Source organism: Haliotis cracherodii, unplaced genomic scaffold, assembly GCF_022045235.1.
Source record: "Haliotis cracherodii isolate W230 unplaced genomic scaffold, xgHalCrac1.p SCAF_14, whole genome shotgun sequence".
NCBI lineage: Eukaryota > Metazoa > Mollusca > Gastropoda > Lepetellida > Haliotidae > Haliotis > Haliotis cracherodii.
The window spans coordinates 1,171,276-1,179,091 of NW_027266269.1; the positions used below are offsets into that span (position 1 = coordinate 1,171,276).

General features: G+C 38.6%; 1 protein-coding gene across 1 annotated transcript in view; it reads right to left on the reverse strand.

Annotated features, from left to right (window-relative positions):
- Positions 1-5,346, reverse strand: part of LOC139460903 (serine/threonine-protein phosphatase 6 regulatory ankyrin repeat subunit A-like) — a 39,897-nt gene extending 34,551 nt beyond the window's left edge. Inside the window, exon 1 of the mRNA XM_071242377.1 lies at positions 5,296-5,346. The gene's annotated coding sequence lies outside the window, so the exon portion shown is untranslated. The remainder of the gene's footprint in view (positions 1-5,295) is intronic.
- Between the last annotated feature and the right edge of the window lie 2,470 nt (positions 5,347-7,816).

Consider the following 7,816-nt stretch of genomic DNA (forward strand, 5'->3'; position numbering starts at 1 on the left):
TCCTTCGGCTGTCAATCGAGTTTTCGAAATACTTGACGTCCTCGTTGTGAATGGCTCAGATGGATTTAGACCGGGATTTCCGTGTTAGAGGTGATTGAGAACAATGTATCGATAGACGAGGTAGGCATATCGCAATCAAGCATCACGGTGTACATCGATTACACGAGGTTTGAGTGTTTGTTTACATTTGTGTTCCAAAATGGCGCCCTCGGTCATACAGGGAATTATGGGTAGACTTGCTTGTCCCGGAATAACACGAGTTGGTCACGAATGACGAGCGGTCATTTCTGAAGCAGTTACGGAAAGAGATGAGGTTGGCCGATTACAGTTCATACAGGCCATATTGGGAGCCGCGGGGATTTCGACAGTGTGTATTAGGAAGTATACCTACGTGGTGTATGGAATATGTGTTTGCCTACCATGCCTAGATAAGGCAGTGTGACAAGGGATATCCCAGCGGACGTAATATTCCTACAGCAGAAATGTTTCACAACCTCGTCAAAATTGGCGATTGCAGCTGATGTCATGCAGGGAGCTGAAGACGTGACATATTCAGACAGAGACCATATTACATATAGACTGTTACATGGTCTCTGATTCAGGTAAGGAATTTGTGAATAATATTGATCACGTATTAAAGTTATTTATAATCTGTAAGCCACTTATTCAGTTTTATATATGTTATTAAATGTGTGATTTTATTTTTGTAGGATAAGCAATCTACCTAACTTATGTTAATCCTTGCTAATGTATATGATGTAGAAATATGTTTGCCTTCTTATATTCCTTTAACTTAATACTCTAATGTGACTCATTTTCTTAGTTCATATCGTACCGTCAAAGCAATCTGTGGTACTCATCAATCTGTGAGAATGGTTAATAGACTAAACTTACTTTTGCAGGTGTCAAGAATCAAGAACAGATTAAATGACAGAAGTTTTGCAACAGTGAACATAGTGAAGTGGAAGATAAGACATTTGAAAGGTATGGATATTTTCACTTGAATTTGTTGAAGAATACCATGGTGAAAACTTTATCATGTTGAGAATTTTGGCGGTGGGGTAGCCTAGTGGTTGAAGTGCTGAAGACCAAGGTTTGATTCTTGTCATGGGTACAATGTGTGAAGTCTATGTCAGGTGTCCCTTGCTTTGGTATTGCTGGAATATTGCTAAAAACAGCGTAAAACCATACCCACTCATGTGGGGATTCCGGGTTGGAATTGGTCCCCATCAACCCATGCTAGTTTTAAGAGAGGGTTATACTATATAGCGAAAACGGCACCTCGCCTGCTATTGCCCGGTGAAAACAGCACCTTGTTATTTATATTACCTTGGTACTGAACATGCCCGAATACATGAAATTAAACTCGCATGGTCACTTGTAAACACAAATAAATGAGAAATGGTCAAAAAGGTTTACATTAGAAACTAGCCTCTACTCGCTGACACTGATTTGGAGATGCAACTGAACTTATTGTGAAAATATAACATGCTTTGATTACTTTGAAGTAACATAAATGAAATTAAACTTGCAAACACAAATAATTGTGAAATGTTAATCACCTAAAAACAGTTCATATTAGAAATTAGCCTCTACTCAAATTTATTCATGATTCTAATTGGGAGGTGCAACTAAACTTATCATTGAAAGATCACTTGCTTTGAAGATTTAAGTAGCTTTACTCAGATTAGCTCAATGTCAAGCTGAAACTGGACTACAGGTATACTATATATTTCATATTTATGTTAGTAAGTAGGAAATGAATAGTAATTTTATAGAACTTTCATATATATCTCCCCTTTCTGCCAACAACATCACAACATCTCCAGATAACAGACAACGACCATTAGTAGCCCTTTTTGCCTAAACAAGGTGCTGTTTTCGCCTCACCCATAAGCGATAACTTAATAGATCGGGTGATCAGGCTCGGTGACCTGGTTCATGGCATCTGAGAGTGACCATCTGACAGCGTGGATTGTTGTTCACAATATCAATCACTGGATTGTCTAGAATCTTGGGCCTACCTTCAGAACACAGTACCACTGAAATTAGCTTCCTACTCCAGTTTACTCGCCGACTCTGATTTGCAGACGCAGCTAACTTATTGTGAATATATTATACGCTTTGAAGTTTAAAGTACTCAATGTCAAGCTGAAACTGTATTTAAAAATCCTAACATGGTGCTGTCAGATCACAATTATTCACAGAGGCCTTTCGATGTATCATTTGAACATGTTGAAAGGTTTTACAAGAGATTTTTGTCAGTAATAACTGATGCTATTTCTGCCCTTACATTACAACAAATAAATCAACCAATATGGAACTATTTTATTGATATGTGGCAACAAACATACTTCAGGCTGTAAATTTTACAAATGGGTCAATATCTATGTCATCTTGTTTCTCCTAATGTCTGTGCAGGTGCTCGCTACAATTTCGGAACTTCTTTACATCTACAAACAGAAAATACTAGAACAGTTTGCTACTACAAATCAAATACTGTATGGGTTTAACTGAAAGTGTCGCCACAACTGAAAATCTTCAAATACCTGTATTTGGCTATAAATTTGACTATGGTTTCTGTCAAATTATCTATTCCTGCCTCAGGTAAGGATGCAGTGATTTATTTAAGTGCACACATGTATCACAGATATACTCCTGAAGTCTATGAAAGTTATTTACAAGTGATACACATAAGGATTTAAAGGAGGACATGTATTGATGTCAACTTCTTTATTATGAGGATCACAACATTTCGGAGTATATATTTACTCCTTCATTAGGTTGATATTCACGATTCTGCTCCAATTGCTTAGATCAATGCCCACATTGTCAATCACTGGGTCGTCTGGTACAGACTCGATTATTTACAGATCACTCTCATATGGCTGGAATATTGCTGAGTGTGGCGTTAAACAACTAACACAACATGTTTCTACTACCTGCCGTTGTGGATACCATTTTGAGAATCCTACACATTACATCTTTTCATGTCATAACTATTGCCATCTTCTAAATAATATGTACTACTACATGTGTTTTGAACATATTTATTTCCAAATGTAATGGATTTGCAAACAATCTGATTGCCTATCTATATGCTTATCAAATACACAAAAAGTATTAATTACAATAAAGTTCAATACTATCAGTTAAGCAATAATGTAGTTATTAAATTGTAAGTAGATAATTCAAGTATGAAACCATATTGATTAAATCTAACATATTCTGACAAAAATGCATGTATCGATGAATTCTTTCAATGTTTTCCTGTACATAATTTTCAACATTACCATATTAAGCCATTTTATATCATATTAATACATATTATTTCAAATAATCGCGTAATTTGGACACACAGATATAAAGCAACCCAATACTTGCTGTAACAGGCGACTATGCTTGTCTAAAGAGTTGACTAACGGGATCGGGTGGCGGTCAGGCTCGGTGACTTGGTTGAAGCATGTCATTGATCCCAATTGTGTGGGTCGATGCTCATGATGTCAATCACTGGACTGTCTGGTCAAGACTCGATTATTTACATATAACCGGAATATCGCTGAGTGCGGCATAAAACAACAAACCAAACCAAATCATAAAAAGCGCCACAAGTCGGGATGGGTCATTTGAGATTAGCAAGTTTTATGTGAACTTAAATCACTACAACCTGATCTGAGTCGTGAAAAGATATGACTTTGATTCAGTGAAAATTTGCATCATGATAGTTTCAACTGTAGGCACGGTTAATCTAAACAGTTAATCTGATTTGTGTACAGTTTATGTTTATTAATTGTTAAATGTCTTTGTGTTCAAATAAGCTTTGCCTCTTCACCAACCCTATTCCTCTTTTGGAATAAATAGTGTCTAATTCAAATAGAATCACTACTAATCATCCTAGTGAACAAAACAAAGAAATGGACATCAAAACTGTCCGTATTATATATCAGATATATCATAAAGTAGAAAAAAACTGTTATCCAGCAAGAGACATTTCCTTGGTCCCCAGGAGCATGTTACATAGTAAACTGACTTGATAGGTTGAATAGCAGTCAGCGTGGTAGTAAAGGCACAACTGGCTAAGCCGTCACTACTCAATTAAGTAATAAACAGACAATTGCAAGTGCTAATACCCAACCGACACTAATTGCCCTGTTAATCCCTAGCCCACAATGAGTTGACATGGAGTTCATTTTGCTAATTAGCTTTTTTAAGAGTAGCAAGGTAATAAACATCAAAGGTGGGGCAGGCTTTGATCATGTGTTCTGTAGAAAAGATGATGTCACTTGTTTTATGTTTATTTAGGATTAGTTACATCCCTTGATGCTACCAAGGCAGCCCTTGAGATAATCAGACAGTTTGGCTGGACACAAACAGCTGTCTCCCTTGTAGCACACTATGTGTCAGACAAGGACTTTGACCACTCTGTGCAGATGCATATCAATGCATAAAGAACATTGGGTAGATGATTCAATAATGTCATACAAGTCAAAGTTGGGTTTCACTGTATTTAGAAACAGAAGATGGATCCAAAACTGTATAACAGTAATCATGATTAATTTAAAGGGGCACTGATCTAACGCAATTCCCCGGGACTGGTTGTTGCCTTTGTTATTGTTTTTTCCCAGTGAGTACCCGGATGTATAGCAGAAATCTAGACTAGTTTGCGACCTCTGCTGCGCCATTCGTAAGCGCATTAGTCACTTTTATGGGTAGTAATAAGGGCGTATGGTCACATTGATCAACAAAATGAAATACAGTTTTCGAGATAATAAGGAAATGTAGGTATCTTTGCGGGTAGCATGGGTAATGGTGACGAAATTTTGATAAGTCACTTGCTTGGTAATTTTGCGATTTTCGTTTACACTATTTTGACTTGCAACACAAAGTAAATATTTCACCTGAGGCATTGCTTTTCTTTATAGTGTGTATATTTTTTTACTGTCAAAATGTGTAACATTTTCAAACTTATTAAACGCCTAAATATTCAGTTATTTTACAAAGTGACTGAAAAACATTTCCATCTGTATTATAATAACGAATTCCAAACATTTTGATGTTTAATGTCATCACCAAGAGACTGAAAATGTTACGTTGAAAAGTACATTTCTATGTTGTTTGGCTTCTAATCCAACATAATAATCTGTTGTGATGTTGTTAGGCCCTTTTGATCGTCTTAATCAATTTTAGTCAATCTGAAGAATTTCCCAACCAAGACGTAGAGGAACAAGAACGAATCGGTTCAATGCTACAGCGAATGAATGAAAACAAAATGCAAATACCATAATTACAACCTACCAAATTACTGTGTATACATTTTGGGCAGCTTCCTTGTTTGAGGAATGTATCCGTGAATATCCACACAAAGGAACAATATCCCACTCGTCTGCAGCTGTACAAAGAAACTTATTCGATGTCACGTGTCTCTGTAACAATCAAATATTTTTAAAGATATATATCGTTTCGGGATATTATAACCCGTGTTCCTTTCTCAACTGATCACTTAGATTGTTTCAGGTGTTTCACCTAGGTGTCAAGTCTCAAGGGTCGGCTGAGAAAGCCCACGTGACAACTATTTTCATAACATCCACGGTTCCTAAAAAAGCCATTGAGTGATAGATAACAATGAGCAATCAATCAACGTATTATTAGTTAACCCTTTGAACAAAGTATGTTGTTTTCACATCGACACTTCACGCCATGATATGAGTGTATTCCCTTTGTTTTAGTAAACCTAGACATGTAAACACTCCCTTTTGACATATCCACTGTGCAAGATAGCAGTGATTAATCAATCAACGTATTTTCTGTTAATCCTTTGATGACTAGGAACGATCCGTTGATATACAAAAAAAGTAAATGAACTGATCATTCACCTCTTGCTGGGCTGCCACGTGCATATTACATAACACACATTTCACCTCACTTCAAACCTGGCACTCGTGAAGAGCAACCTCCTCGTGGTGAGTGCTGGATAACGCTAATAGCTCTTCCCCCGTGTGGACTCGGGGTAGAATTTGTCCACAGCACCCCATTGCTGGTCGTAAAAGGCGACCGAATTGGGCAACCCGTTTGCCGTGGGTTGCGCCCCTGTGTCGGCGGAGGACGGGATTCTGGTGGTTGAGGGCGCTGGAGCCAGGAACCGGTGTTCCTTTTGCCCAACACACCACTTCGACCCTTACTTCGCCTAGACGGGTGGTAGAATTGGCCCGATTCTATCAATCGGCTGGTCACGCCATGCCCTGCGCATGGAATACATTCATGTTGAAATAGTTCAGCTTTTTTGATTGCTGTCCTTGAATGTTGTTAACCAAAATGTTATGATATAAATTTTTGCCTAGAGTCCTATGCCAGAAGGCGGTGGCTCATGGGCCAATCTGGTGTTGTTGACCTCCAAATTCAATATGCATCCATTTTCTTGTCATGGGCAGAACCAGCCTGGCATTTATTTTGGTATACAAATATTGCTATTTGTGTCATATTCACTGGCGTATAACAACCCTGTATCCCTGGTGTTTGCATCCTGGAGATCCGATGCAATTTAACACTGTCCTTGTTGTCACTCCATGGTGGGTGGGGAGCAGGGTTGCTGAAAACTTTCCTTTCAATATGGCTCTCAATCATCCTGGTTCTAAACGGAGACATTTAGATACAAGTACATCTGATGAAACTGATACACATGTTGATTCCTGGGCTCGATTCCTTGTGGTCGAAGCTGCAGATCATGAACTAATTAAATTAAACCCCTTTGCTATATCTAAAGCTGTTCATGGCTATTGTGGGGAGGTGAAAAATGTGACGCGTTTGCATAGTGGATCTCTTTTGGTGGAATGTATGCGAAAGCAGCAATCAATCAATTTGATGTCAATATCTCAGTTTGCTAATGTGAAGGTTACTGTTTCTCCTCACCAGACTCTGAACTCTTGCCGTGGCATTGTCCGTGACCGGACACGTTCCTTATCGGAAATGTCAGAGGAGGAAATTGTGGCTGAACTAAAAAGTCAAGGAGTTCAGGGGGTCAAACGCTTTACCAGAAAGGATGATAAATCCAATATTGTTCCTACGAACACGTATTTATTCACGTTTGCCCTTTCATCTATTCCCAATTCAATTAAAGCTCGTTATGTCATCATCGGAGTGGAGGTGTATGTCCCCAATCCACTCCGATGTTATAAATGTCAAAAATTTGGACATGGTTCCAAAACTTGCACGCGTTCCATGGTCTGTCATCGTTGTAGTGACAACCATGACAGTACAGATTGTAACCACGATCTGAAATGTGCAAACTGTGCTGGCCAACACATGGCCTCTTCTAAATTCTGCCCTGTTTATCAAACAGAAATGAAAATTCTAAAATTAAAGTGCGAAAGAAATATCAGTTTTGCAGACGCAAGAAAGCTTGTTACCAATCAGTCAACACCCACTTCCACTTTAAATTTTTCTGCTGCTGTAGCTGAATCTGTTACAATTTCTTCCTCTGTTCTGTGTCAGACTGAGTTGACATGGGTCAAGTCTGATCGACCTGTCCAAACTTCGTCTGTCACTCAGCCAGTCGTATCTGACCATCAACCAGCTTCATCATCCTCTACCTCTCCAGCTGAGACTCAGACAATTTCTGTGGAACCAGCAATGACGCAACAAAAGTTATCGAAAAAAGAAAGAAAAAGGTTAGACAGAAATCAAAAGTCAAACAAAAAACAAACGCTTGATACCCCCTCTTCTGAGGAGGTATCTCTCCACAATCCCTTTGGTGCTCTTGACATGGATGTGACGCCATCGTCAAACAGTAGCCGTAGGAGCTCTTGTTCCTCACGTTCGC